The sequence below is a fragment of the Giraffa tippelskirchi genome, chromosome 6 (genome assembly GCF_054371585.1).
Source record: "Giraffa tippelskirchi isolate mGirTip1 chromosome 6, T2T-mGirTip1v1.2.pri, whole genome shotgun sequence".
NCBI lineage: Eukaryota > Metazoa > Chordata > Mammalia > Artiodactyla > Giraffidae > Giraffa > Giraffa tippelskirchi.
Window position 1 is genome coordinate 172091269 of NC_137280.1, and position 14816 is coordinate 172106084.

Genomic DNA, 14816 nt, shown 5'->3' on the forward strand with positions numbered 1-14816 from the left:
CTAAATACTTTACAATATTGTGGTGGGTTTTGCCATACATTCTACCTTCATCATCATCGCTGATATTTAGGACTACATTATATGCTTCCCTAAACATTGCTCTGTGTTTGCCATGAGTTTGAATCAACAGGTTGTAGGCAAATAAGCAAGAAAAGCTCTTTGGCATTGAGGAGTTTGCAGTTAGTCTCTGCAGTGCACAGACAGTACAGTTAGTGCAGTTACTCTTAGATATTGATGAGCACTTTAAAAAATATATAGACTCTTATTCCTCCCCAAGACTGGATGAGGAGTGGTATCAATATTTTTCAAATTATCTCTGTGTGATTTTAATGCATATCTGCAGTTGATATCCTTGAAAGTGGAAGTTTTGGTCTTGACAACCAGTAATCATATAAGAATGCAACAAATATCATTGTCCAGGTACCATAGACAGTGAAGTTACAGATGAAGAGTGCCTAGCTTTGTGTGGACAGGTCACCTCACTGAGGAAGTAATGTTTGAGCTTAAAGATGATTAGAATTATTGAGTGGAGCAGATGTAGAAGTTCAATATATGCAAAATGCATAGAGGCATAAAGTAACTCATACTATAAGTATTTTAACATATAGAAAAATTCCAAGAGTAGGATAATCAATACGTATATTACCTCCACCTGTATTCAAAAATTGTTGGCATTCTAAAATAGCCTTCTAAAAAAACAAACCAAATCAGAACCAAAACAAAACCAAACCAAACAACAACAAACCTTTATTTATAATGCGCATGTCTGGGAAATAAGGCAGTTGATTGTCTCAGTCATGATTTTTTGATTCATAAATAATAGGCCCATTAAAAATTAATATTCCCCTACCTAAAATAATCTTGTTGTCTTTAGGAAGAAACAGTCTAGTTTATCTGCTCACTTTCTTCTAATCTTAAAAGTGTGATTCTGTGTGTGTATAAGGGGGGATATGTTTTGCCAACAAAATACAATAAACATATGGTTTGCTCTATGTGAGTGAGTGAGTTAAAGTCACGTAGTTGTGTCTGACTCTTTGCGACCCCATGGGCTATACAGTTCGTGGAATTCTCCAGGTCAGAATACTGGAGTGGGTAGCCTTTTCCTTCTCCTGGGGATCTTCCCAACCTAGGGATCGAACTCAGGTCTCCTGCATTGCAGGTTGATTCTTTACCAGCTGAGTCACAAGGGAAGCCCAAGAATACTAGAGTGGGTAGCCTATCCCTTCTCCAGTGGATCTTCCCGATCCAGGAATCGAACTGGGGTCTCCTGCATTGCAGGAGGATTCTTTACCAACTGAGCTATCAGAGAAGCCTTTGCTCTATATAAATATATCTACTTTAAGATAATACTTTATGCAAACCTCTCATACTCAGCGCAGTCCCAGATTGTGACAATATGCTGCCATGTTTCTTTGGAAAACCATTTGATATATTCTAGTACTGAGCTGCTTGCTTGTGCTCCATGATAGACCTGTGGTGATACTGAGGATGGAAAAAGAGGATTATCAGTAAGGTATTTGAGACCCAAATATACAGCAGTACATCTTCCATTAGAAGTTCGGAAATTAGAGACTATTGGAAGAAAAGACCCAGAGTTAATGCTCAAGGTGACAGTTTTTTTTCTGAACCCCCAAAAACAAAGTGTCAAGAGTAGACAGTGTATTAGCTTTCATAACCTTTTTTTTATAGCCACATATTTCTGATATTCAGGAGCCTGCTGGTTATTGTCCAGACCCAATCTTGTTTTCTGTGTTGACTTGTCTGAACTATGCAATATGCATTATTAGAGCACTGATGATCTAATGAAATAAAGTTTGGACAAGATGCTTCTCAGTTACCTTCTAAGAAATATGTATGTAACATGCTTTGGAAATTATATCAAAGTATCATCTCAGTTCGTAAATAAAATGATTTAAAGTTTTGGGGAATTATTTAAACTTGTTCATTGTTTTTTCACTATATAAGAATTATTTATTAAACAACACACAATATACATTAAAGATAATGCTCATATCATAAAGATTAATTTGCACTTAGATAATTTTTAATTTGGAAAATATATAAGTTGTTGGAACCACTGATGACTGGTTTAGAGTTTTACTTGGTGTTAAGCATTATTAATCATCACATGAACTGAAGCTATTTGATTCTTCTTTTGGTGGTTTATTTTTGCTCAGAACAGAGCAGATATGTGAAACTTCTGCAACATCACACGTTACCAGGGTTTAATGTTTATGACTGTCAGATCAAAACTACCTGATGCAAATTTCTCTCAGGTGTTCATGCAGTCAGAACTTACGTTCAGGACTTTCATAGCAGTCTGAAGCATGAATGGAATGATATCTGAGGTGATCCCTCTTCTCTTCCTTGGGTCAGGACATAACGACTATCTCCACATTATACTTAGAGTAACTCAGCAGGTGTATAAATATAAAGTTTGGTTTGTGACTCTAGAAAGAAATGAATCGATTGTTGGTCCCACAGGCACTCAGACTGCTGGTGGCAAACAAAGATACTCATAAACATTATCACTTGAGGGGGGCACTTGTCCCACATTTTCAGTGTACCCTTTGCTGTCTAGGTATTGGGAAATTTTAATAATGTATATATTTTCTTGTATGTATGATAATAGGCATATTCGCCAAGTGTGGCACTTAGAATAATAGGGAAAGTTTGAGGGCAAGAAGAAAAGGGTTGACAGAGGATGAGATGGTTGAGTGGCATCACTGACCCAGTGGACATAGTTTGAGCAAACTCAGGAGGATAAAGAGGGGCAGGGAAGCCCGGTGTGCTGCAGTTCATGGGGTCACAAGGAGTTGGACATAACTTAGCAACTGAACAAACAGTAGTACTAATAAAATACTTTTTTTTTTCTTCAAAATCAACACTAAGAAGTTTGACGAGAGGTAAATAGGTTTTATGTTTTCACTGCCCAGAATCAGTTTCCATTTCTTGTCAATACCTTTATTTTATTATTATTATTATTTTTTTATGAAAGGTGATCTCTCTGCTATTGTATGTAGTCTGGAAGGTGGAATCAATTAGTTTTTGTTTTTTTTTTGACTTACCAAAGCTGAAGGGGTTTCCACACCTGAATACACAGTTACAATCAAGGGGTATGTGTGAAACCTAAGTTTATCCATAAAGATCCTCTCTTGTAGAATTTTAAATCTCCAGTGGAATGAAACAGGATGGAATAAATAACCGGAACTCGATTATTTCAGTGTTTTTTTCAGTTTTTCAGAAAAGCAGTTCCAATGGGTTCTTGCTTTGATGCTAATCCTGGTTTTTCCAGGATTGGAATGCATCCATTTAGTAACACCCTGATAGCCTTCTAATAAATTTCTTTTTATTAGGTTGTCTAGAATAGACTTCTGTGGTTTGCAAACAAATAACTCTAATATAGGATACACTAAAGTTGAGTTGCATTGGTAACTGACACGAGCAACTTCAGCAAGGAAATAATATGCCTTTTAAGTTGCTAGTCCAGACCTTTTTATTGGTGTCTGGAGACTATCAATTAACTGCCACCTTTTTTGAATCTTTTTTAAACTTTGAAAAGTCCTTTTGCTCTTGACCTTCAGAAATGAACAATTCTAATAAAATATTAAAAGATATGGACCTGATTTATTTTAATAGAATGAAAATGAAAGGAGAGAGTTTTTTTTTTTTTTTTAGCTTGACAATATCGATGTCTACTTGCCTTAAATTTTAATGCAGAAGCTGTCAGTGTACATTAGAGACAACTCAGTAAATCTTTACAGAGAAGAGACATTGAAAAATATTCTCTTGATTATCCATTTCCCTCTTGAGACCAGAGCTACACGTCACGTGATATACAGTATGTCTCAACCAAAATGGAAAATATAGTTAATTACCATTTTAGTCAAGGGTTTTGAAAAAAAAGGTGAATGTGGCCTATTTCTAATTATCCAGAGCAAAAAACTTGCATTTGTGAGTGATGCATTTTCATATAGCTTCTCCTCTTTGCCACTCTTCTCTGTTTGTGTCTTTCTGTCATTTGTATCTCTGTGTATGCATGTTACGTGCACACGTGTGTGTGTGTGTTACAACCTATTTGAATTTTGCTGTTGTTCATTTGCCACACAAAAAGAATGTATGAGAAGGATTTGCAGCCCACAGTACTTTTGTAAAGGGTAGGTGAAGAGAAATCCCTTTAGTCAAAATCATGGCTATTTTACTAATTTCCCTGATACACATACTTACAGAAATAAGCTAGGGTAAGTCTTTACCATTCCAGTGGTTTTTCACTATCATGGAAGAGTTTAATCCTGGCAAGCATTGCAGCTGGTTACTCTCCATATGATGTTGAAAACACATAACCTGAACAGGTGTTTTTCAGGACTTGCTTTTTATGCTGTTTGATGAAATGCTTGGGCTTAAATGATGTCTAAGGACTTTTTCCCTCTAAAATGAGAATAGTAGATATTCTTGCATGTAATTGTCAATAAGGCATCCCTAGGAACAATTTCTTCAGCAGAGTGAAGTCAAATTCCAGTAATTAATTTACTTTTCTGTGGAAAAAGCCAACAATAAAAATTGTGTATAATTTGCTGTATTTCCCCTGTGTTCGTTTTAGACTCTGATAGTCTCTTCACCATGCAGTGCAGTCCTTACTTAAAATATCCCATGAACAGGATGACTCATCTAGTTTTATTAGGTCTTGCTGGCCAAAACATAGAGGGCTTCCCTGGTAGCTCAGTTGGTAAAGAATCCACCTGCAATCCAGGAGACCCCGGTTTGATTCCTGGATCGGGAAGATCCCCTGGAGAAGGGATAGGCTACCCACTCCAGTATTCTTGGGCTTCCCTTGTGGCTCAGCTTGTAAAGAATCTGCCTGCAATGCAGGAGACCTGGGTTTGATCCATGGGTTGAGGGCAAAACATGGTATTTGAATCACATCTTCTGAGTTTTTAACTTGAAATTGAAGGTTTATAAGTTTGCTGTTGCTTTTGAATAGTTTATGAACTTGGATATAGGACATTCATATTTTGTCTCCATGTACAAAGTACTTTACAACATAGACATTGTATGGTTTATCTCTCAATTAAAAATAAATTCTATTTGTCTCAGAATAAGTTTAATTTGACAAACATTTACTGAGTGCAAGGCATGGTGGAAGATGATGAAGGTACAAAACAAAATTATTGCTATCTTATACCATAGTAAGTTATAAGAGTCTACTTACTGAATATATCCATGCATTAATTTAAGATAACTCTTAGTTCCTTGATTCTTCAATTTTCTGTTTCTCCATCCTGATTTCATTTTCCTCTGCATTTAATCTTGAAACCGTGAAACCTTCTCTTAATCCTTTTCCTTCATGTCTTTCTATATAGCTGCACTTAGAGGCGCAGTTGTCAACTTGGATTACCGTTTACCATGGCCAGGCAACTGAGCACTGCTGAAGGAAATCACATTACTCTGGGGTACTGGAGAGTGCTCCCTGACTCAGGGGCTGAATCTGGGTCTCTTGCGTTGCAGGCAGATCCTTTACCATCTGCACAACCAGGGAAGCCCATTGGAGAGCGCAGATTTACAGCTTCTAGCTTTGATTGGGAAGCTGGAAATCTTATAAGCTTTTCATCAGTCTCTCTCCTGTGCATTGTTCTTCTAAGCTCCTGCAGTTCTTCTCAGATTCCCTAAACTACTCATATTCTTTGACTCCCAGAAGTAGACTGTGCCTTGGAAATAATAATAGGAAACAGATAAATTAGACTAGGAGGATGTTTCTCAGCCTTTCACCTGTAAAATATCTGCATACACTCTAGTAGCCTTTTATCCTCTCTTCTCACAAGAAGCAGTCACTTTTTTCTTAAAAATTACCTTCCTACTTTTCCATGAATTCCACATCATCCCCATTTCCTCAGGTATTTCAGTTTATCAAGTATCATGACTGAGTCTCCTAACTTGAATTTTTCTTTCTATACTGACTCCTTTTAACAAATTTCTACCTCTCCAACCTAATACAATTAGTAAATCCAGAATTCAGTCTTGTATATTACTGCAGGCATTACATCATATCATTCTGTCCATTAACAACCAAAAAGTAGGAAAAAAATATCTTTAGTTCTTATTCTTGCCTCTTATATGTAGCTTACTGTAGTTAGAATCCCACTCCTGGAAATCAATGAAATTACTTTTGCCATAGTTTTGCAAAACTTCTAACTGTAAAATTGAGTTGCTTATGGTTCTCCTATGATTAACTTCTGAGTAGCATTTGACAGTAGACTTGACTCTTTCATTTTTCTCCTCATTGAAATGCTCTCATCTCTTGCCGTCTTCATTTTCCTTCTATTTTCTGAGCTGTCTTTCTTAGCCTCCTCTTTGGACCTGTATCCTCCACCATCTTCCATGTTTCTGTCTTTTCCATGGTTCCATCCAAAGCCCTACTATCTTCTAAAAAATATATTGGGTGACAAATATGTGAATTCTCCCAGATTTTCTGTCACCTCAATATTGCCATTAGATGCCTCTGTGATCGCCCTGCCTCAGAAAGGAGAAACTGGGAACTGTGTTTCTGAGGAGACCCATGGCCACAACAAAGACATAGTTTAATGAGTCCACAATCCTGATTTGAAGCAGTTTCCTCCCAGGCATCGTGGCACATCTCCGACTCCCAGGAGAGCTCCTTTTGGCTGCTCGGTGGCACCTCAGCTTCAGGTTGTGTAAGACTGACCTCTTAATATCTGTGTCCTAAATCAGGTGTTTCATTTTATCTCTTTAGTAAATGGTACTTCAGATTGGCTTGGTTTCATAAGCTAAACCTCGGGAGTCATTCTCTATTGTTCCAGCCCTGCTCTTCCCTACTGTCCCCAAACCCTGTCTATTCCTAAATGCCTCTTCGGTGAATTCTGTCCTCTTTGTATTCACAGACTCTTTCTTAGCTGTATTAGCTCTGTCCAGCATGATTCTCAACTGTTATTATGTTAATAATCTTACAGCTAATGTTTCTGCCTCTCATTTAGCTTCTTTCAGTTCTTAGATATCTGTTTGTTCAGATTCTTATGTGGTATCTTCAAACTGTTTTACATTACCTTCAAAATAGAACTCAAGCTATCTTGGATGTAAAAGAAAAGGCCATCTTCTTGGCGTATTTTCATCTTATCCTGTTTTCCCCAGGTCATTCTCTACATGGGGCCCCTGTTTGGACCATGCCTTAATGATGTTGTTTGAGTTTTTGCACTGTGAGTTTGCACTATAATCACTTAACCCTCTTCTTTGCTTCAAGAATTACTGTAAATATAATCTCCTTTCAAAAGCATTCTGATGGTCCTCAGCAATCCATTCTCAACCGCAGTTGTTAAATTCTTCTGTGCCTGCCCTCCTCACACCTTGTTCTTACCTTCCAACATATCACTAATTATGCAGTATTATAAATACATTGTAGTAGCTGTGGAACTTTTACCTAGTTTATGAGAATGTGAGATTTTTGAGGACAATGATTATATATTTTTCTGAGTGTCTGGTGCCTTGTGTACTACCTACCAAATATAGTTAATACAGAAAAAAAGACTGATTCTAGTGGCTTCCAAAATCCAGTGAGAGTACAGACCTATAAAAATACTTTATACATTTATAAGGTGAGTGGGATTTTAAAGGTGAATTTGTCAGTCATGAACATGGAGTTATTTTTAGCTTCTCTTTACCATAAACTTGTAAGTGGCACAGACCTTCTTTAATCTCATTAGTGAATATTTACCCATATCAGAATAATGTGAACCATAATTATTATTGATTAATAACTTCAATGGAAAATACATAACTTTCACTGTTAGGATAGTATAATTTCATTGTCTGGACAGGTTTATTCAAGTTATCTCCTGAATCCACTTTCTGCTAATGATCACAAGTCATAAAAACTATTCCACAAAACTCCTCCAGTCTGCAGTAGTGACTTTCTTGTCCCCTAACTTTATTCTGTCTCTTGGTTGATCTTATTTGCCCTTCAGAGTCAGCACAGTTTCTTGCTACCAGCTTGGACAGTAAATATTGTGGTTCTAATTCCCAGTTACATGGCCTAAGGCTTCCTTTTGAAGAGTAACCCTTCTTTGGTTAATCCAGGTTAGCGTTTCCCACTATAGCTGCATACTATATAAATATCTGTAGAGCTTAAAAAACACATATTAGCAGTTTGGAACCAGGCCAATTAGAGAACTCCCTGAGTGTGAGGTTCAAGCACGAACATTTTTTAAAAACCAGGTGTGAGTGTTATTGACAGAGACCTGATGGCCTTCCACAGTGACACTTATGTATTCTTGAAGCAGAATAAAGCTGCCATCCTCTGTTCTTTAGAATAGAGAGTTGAGAGTCTGTAACTCAGTGCAGAGGTAGAGGTTTCGATCGAGGCAATGTTCTAAAGGAATTCACAGATAAGGTAGGGGAAAATAGGTTTTAGGATGGTACAATAAACAACTCACAAAAATTACATGGTTACTGATTTAATTTAACTGTGTTCTGAGACACACCAGATGCCCCAAATTTTGCCTGAAACTTTTGCTTTGGAAATGAAGCTTTCTAGTATTACATAATTTTTTTATTTTTCTCCTGATTACATTGAGTAGTAGATACAAGATTTTTAGTTTTCAGAAATTCAATTAAATTTTTTCAATGCAAATTTTTAAGTTTAATCTGATTAAACTTCAATTTATTTTTATTATTATTACTGCCATTATCATCATTGTTTTGGTACCAAACTATTAAAAAGCTATAAAGGACATATACTCAATAGTTCCAATAATGGCATCAGTGCTGTAAAAATTTGTTTCCAACATTTTTGTTTCTGGGAAGTTCTGAAATCTGAAAAGCTAAATCTCTGAATACATTGTTTTTATTTGCAGGACAAAAATGAAATAGGTTTACTTTGAAATTAGAAATTGCTAATCCTATTTCCCAGAGTTGTTAACAGTGAGTCACTGTTTACAATTGGATTATCCACTGAACCAAAGGCTGTGTACCATGTGCGATGGAAATTGAAAATGCCTGTATGACTAGCTGCCATTGATTTTATGTTACTGCACAATAGGAAATGTGCCATCTCTTTAGCACTACACTCTATAGCATTTTTAAGTGCACTCTCACGATTAGAAGCACATGAAAGTAAATCATTTGGTAAGGGAAAAATTAAAAATACAACTATTAATGAAACTCACTTAACTTTTTGGTACCTCAATAATAATATATATATTTTTTTAGGTAAGCATCTTATAAAAAATGTGCAGATATTATCAAAGGCACCGTGTTGTGCTGTGAGATAACTGTTTTTAAAATTTAATTTCCATCACTGGATAACATGCGTAGCGTGAACTGATATCTCAGTACTCACGTTATGATGGGCATGTTGTCTTCAGTCTTCTTATATGTGTTTTAGTTGGAGCACTTCAGACAAACAGAATGTGTGTGTGTGCATATAATGGCACAATACAGTAAACATTTGTCTCTAACATTTTTGTGTATCTGTCTAACTATCTATCTATTTTTAAGGGGACAAAATGCAAGCTGTAATTCCAAGAAGAGTGCCCCCTCCCCATCGTTATCATACGTATCACAACCAGGCTTTGGACAGTAAAATACAGACTCAGAGATCTCTATTTTTATCTCTATCTATGTATCCATATCGACATATCAGTTCAGTTCAGTCGCTCAGTCGTGTCCCACTCTTTGCGACCCCATGAATTGCAGCACGCCAGGCCTCTCTGTCCATCACCAACTCCCGGAGTCTACCCAAACCCATGTCCATCGAGTCGGTGATGCCATCCAACCATCTCATCCTCTGTCGTCCCCTTCTCCTCCCGCCCCCAATCCTACCCAGCATTAGGGTCTTTTCCAGTGAGTCAACCCTTCGCATGAGGTGCCCAAAGTATTGGAGTTTCAGCTTCAACATCAGACATTCCAGTGAACACCCAGGATTGATCTCTTTTAGGATGGATTGATTGGATCTCCTTGCAGTCCAAGGGACTCTCAAGAGTCTTCTCCAACACCACAGTTCAAAAGCATCAATTCTTCGGCGCTCAGCTTTTTTCACCGTCCAACTCTCACATCCGTACATGACCACTGGAAAAACCATAGCCTTGACTAGACGTACTTTTGTTGGCAAAGTAATGTCTCTGCTTTTAAATATGCTATCTAGGTTGGCCATAACCTTCCTTCCAAGGAGTAAGCGTCTTTTAATTTCATGGCTGCAATCACCATCAGCAGTGATTTTGGAGCCCAAAAAAATAAAGTCTGACACTGTTTTCACATCTATTTGCCATGAAGTGATGGGACCAGATGCCATGATCTTAGTTTTCCGAACATTGAGCTTTAAGCCAACTTTTTCACTCTCCTCTTTCACCTTCATCAAGAGGCTCTTCAGTTCTTCTTCACTTTCTGCCATAAGGGTGGTGTCATCCGCATATCTGAGGTTATTGATATTTCTCCCGGCAATCTTGATTCCAGCTTGTGTTTCTTCCAGCCCAGCATTTCTCATGATGTACTCTGCATATAAGTTAAATAAGCAGGGTGACAATATACAGCCTTGATGGACTCCTTTTCCTATTTGGAACCAGTCTGTTGTTCCATGTCCAGTTCTAACTGTTGCTTCCTGACCTGCATGCAGGTTTCTCAAGAGACAGGTCAGATGGTCTGGTATTCCCATCTCTTTCAGAATTTTCCACAGTTTGTTGTGATCCACACAATCAAAGGCTTTGGCATAGTCAATAAAGCAGAAATAGATGTTTTTCTGGTACTCTCTTGCTTTTTCGATGATCCAGCGGATATTGGCAATTCAGTCTCTGGTTCCTCTGCCTTTTCTAAAACCAGCTTGAACATCTGGAAGTTCACGGTTCACGTATTGCTGAAGCCTGGCTTGGAGAATTTTGAGCATTACTTTACTAGCATGCGAGATGAGTGCAATTGTGCGGTAGTTTGAGCATTCTTTGGCATTGCCTTTCTTTGGGATTGGAACGAAAACTGACCTTTTCCAGTCCTGTGGCCACTGCTGAATTTTCCAAATTTGCTGGCATATCGAGTGCAGCACTTTCACAGCATCACCTTTGAGGATTTGAAATAGCTCAACTGGAATTCCATCACCTCCACTAGCTTTGTTCGTAGTGATGCTTTCTAAGGCCCACTTGACCTCACATTCCAGGATGTCTGGCTCTAGGTGAGTGATCACACCATCGTGATTATCTGGGTCGTGATCTTTTTTGTACAGTTCTTCTGTGTATTCTTGCCACCTCTTCTTAATATCTTCTGCTTCTGTTAGGTCCATACCATTTCTGTCCTTTATCGAGCCCATCTTTGCATGAAATGTTCCTTTGGTATCTCTAATTTTCTTGAAGAGATCTCTAGTCTTTCCCAATCTGTTGTTTTCCTCTATTTCTTTGCACTGATTGCTGAGGAAGGCTTTCTTATCTCTCCTTGCTATTCTTTGGAACTCTGCATTCAGATGGGAATATCTTTCCTTTTCTCCTTTGCTTTTCGCTTCTCTTCTCTTCCAAACTATCTGTAAGGCCTCCTCAGACAGCCATTTTGCCTTTTTGCATTTCTTTTCCATGGGGATTTTCTTGATCCCTGTCTCCTGTACAATGTCACGAACCTCTGTCCATAGTTCATCAGGCACTCTGTCTATCAGGTCTAGACCCTTAAATCTATTTGTCACTTCCATGGTATACTCATAAGGGATTTGATCTAGGTCATTCCTGAATGGTCTAGTGGTCTAGATATATATATATATATTGACATATAATTATATACAAATACATATTCATAAAGCAGAAAATCTGAGAGTGTGATTCAGGTAGGTCAGAGAGTTAGGAGAGAGATACAGTGTGAGGGGGTAGAGCCCCAGTAAATTATGTGCTTTAGGTATGAGTGTGAGTAGGACCTGGTAGCCAGGGCACACATAAATGCTCCTGTCACCAGGCCTCTCGATACCATCTAAGGGGGTCTGAAGGCTTGGGTTCTGCCCATGATTTGGGCTGGAACTGGAAGGTAGGTTTCTAGCTGACATCGCCTGGAGACTAATGGTGGGCAAGGGTTTTGTTTAGGTGATGTCTCCACTCTAAGCCAAGGTTTTAGGGGAAGCCACAAGTTTGGAGTAAGAGTCTTTGATGCTTGGGAGGCACAAGTAGCTCAGTTCAGTCACTCAGTCGTGTCCGACTCTCTGTGACCCCATGGACCACAGCACACCAAGCTTCCCTGTCCATCACCAACTCCCGGAGTTTACCCAAACCCATGTCCATCGAGTCGGTGATGCCATCCAGCCATCTCATCCTGTCATTTCCTTCTCCTCCTGCCCTCAATCTTTCCCAGCATCAGGGTCTTTCTAATGAGTCAACTCTTCGCATCAGGTGGCCAAAATATTGGAGTTTCAACTTCAACATCAGTCCTTCCAATGAACACCCAGGACTGATCTCCTTTAGGATGGACTGGTTGGATCTCCTTGCAGTCCAAGGGACTCTCAAGAGTCTTCTCCAACACCACAGTTCAAAAGCATCAATTCTTCGGCACTCAGCTTTCTTTATAGTCTAACTCTCACATTGCAAATAGAGGACAAGGTAAACTAGATAGAGGGTAGGGCAGCCTCCTTCTTTGAGGTCTCCTTGAACTGGAGTTTGCTCATGCTACAGAGTCTAAGAAGCTAGAGGTCCAGGTGATGGGGGAGCTGTAAAAGGTGATATGAGGAGGGGTGCTTGGGGGTACACAGGGTTCTGGAACTTTCTCTACCTGCCTGGCTGCTTCTCACTATCACCCTCCTCCTTACAAGGCTAAAGATTCTAGCCATCCGTTGGTCAAGACAGCCAATAGATCTGACCTCTACGTGCCATATTTATTTTTCCTTAATTTCTTCTGGGAACCTTCACTTGGGGGTGGAGACAGGGAGAGGTCACAAACATAAACACTGTGTTTGCTTGAATCCAGACTGGCTTTGCCTGTGCAGTGAGTGCCAGGGATGAGAGGAGGAGGGCTGCTTCCTCATTATGGGGAAGAAAACCCATGTCCCATAACCCCAGGGCTGCAGAAGTCATGGAAGATACCCTTGAGAAGGCCTCTGCTGACAAGCACCTGTCAAGCCTGGAGGCACCTTGGTTTTCCCTTAAGTGGTCACCAGCAGTATTTCATAGGGATAGATCTGGAGGTCTAGGCTTCCATTCTCATGCCTTATAAGCTAAAGTCTGAGAATTGTTGTCAGCTGAGAGTGGTCCTGCCATACGTAGAGAGAGAACAGTTGGACCTCCCATGGTACAAGGACGTATGGAAAGGGTGTCTGGTCCAGTACGGACTGGTACCCTCTGGAAAGGTAGTGATTTCTCCATCTCTTCTTTTTTAAGACTATCTTTCCCAAGTTGGACATCGCCTTACTGAGTTTCTCTCTCTGACGCTTCTTGGAGAGCCTTCGTTTCTTCTCTGGAGTCATTACCTACCTCTTCTTCCTTCTCTTCTTCTGCCTCCCTATGAGATGTTGTCTGCTTCCTCCATTCTGTCTCCACAGTGAAGAGTCATGGGGGGCAGACCAGAAGGCAATTTCAACTTTGGCCATCTGATTGGAGTCCGGAGCCTGGGATGCAGGCAACTTGGATGACTTGGTGATGAGTTCCTCAATGAAGGGCTTGCTCTGAGAGCTGCCTCCCATGAACTCTCTCTGTGTGTAGATGAGTGACTTCTTGTAAATGTTGGAATCTGGGTACATTGTCTTGGGATGATAGAAATGGTACAGGCTGGTTCTTGGAGCTAAAATCTGAAAGATGGTTCCGGGGGACCAGCTGTTCTCCCGCACCTCCAGGATGAGGGAGATGGTAGGGGGTATAGGTTTGAGTAACATTGAGCTCTTGGCTTCTGGGCAGCTCTATATGTTCCATGAGGGAAAGGAAAGTAGCTTATGAGATCAGGCTGCCCCATGTCCAAGATGGCCTTATCCTTGGGGTTGGCAAGCCCAGTCCTTGTGCCCAGCATGTAACTGTCCATTGAGTTTGTGTGCTAGCTCTGTTTTTCCAGCCACCATTAAGATAAATGCATAACTAATGCATCTTTAAAAATTCTTATTTCTGGACTTTGTAAAATAAGCCAGGTTATCTATCATCTGCAGTTTGGGATGGATTAAAGTTTCTAGTGATTATTTTCAAAGGACTGTGATACCAGCCATCATTATGAAAGTTGAAAGCAGCTATTTTTAATTTTGTAAATGTCTATGAAATAGGCTATCTGAGGAGGCTTTGTAAACTAGATGCTGCATAGTAAGAAAAATCAGTGGTAAATTTGATTACATAACATTAACAGTATTATATAGGAAATTTAGTCCCAAATATATGAACACTTATGAATTTATAAATAAATTTAGCATAATATATGACATTAATATAATTTTGTGAGTTAGAAAGCACACATTAAAATGAAAATTTTAAAGTGTGGTTATGTAAACATGGATGGAATGGATGTGTAAACAGTCTCCCCACTGTTCAGCTAACAGTCTTGAGCAGTCCTTAGTGCTCACACTCTGTTGGGTCAAATCTGTGACTCAGCATCAGAATTTGATCAATCAATTATATTTTTAAAAGACTCCATCTTTTGCCTCTGTCTCTGAGATTATGTTGTTTGAGATTATATTGGGGAGAGGATTACCTCCTCTCCACAATATCCAATTATTGAGATACTTTTATTTTAGCTGTGTCTCAGCGGTAGCAAAGCAAAACAGCAAGTCATGAAATCAAGAAAACAGCTGAAAGACCAATACAAGCAGACTTAGGTCAAATTAGTGGTATTCAAGAAAGCTAAACATAGACGTGTTTTCTAGGAAACCTATAGCCAAAGCCAAA

At 39.1% G+C, this 14816-nt stretch overlaps 1 long non-coding RNA gene and 1 pseudogene across 1 annotated transcript in view; one reads left to right on the top strand and one right to left on the bottom strand.

Annotated features, from left to right (window-relative positions):
• The window catches only part of LOC145511090 (uncharacterized), a 704343-nt gene that overhangs the window by 288722 nt on the left and 400805 nt on the right, over nt 1-14816 (top strand). The window lies entirely within an intron of this gene.
• Nucleotides 12843-13968, bottom strand: LOC145509417 (dematin pseudogene; annotated as a pseudogene).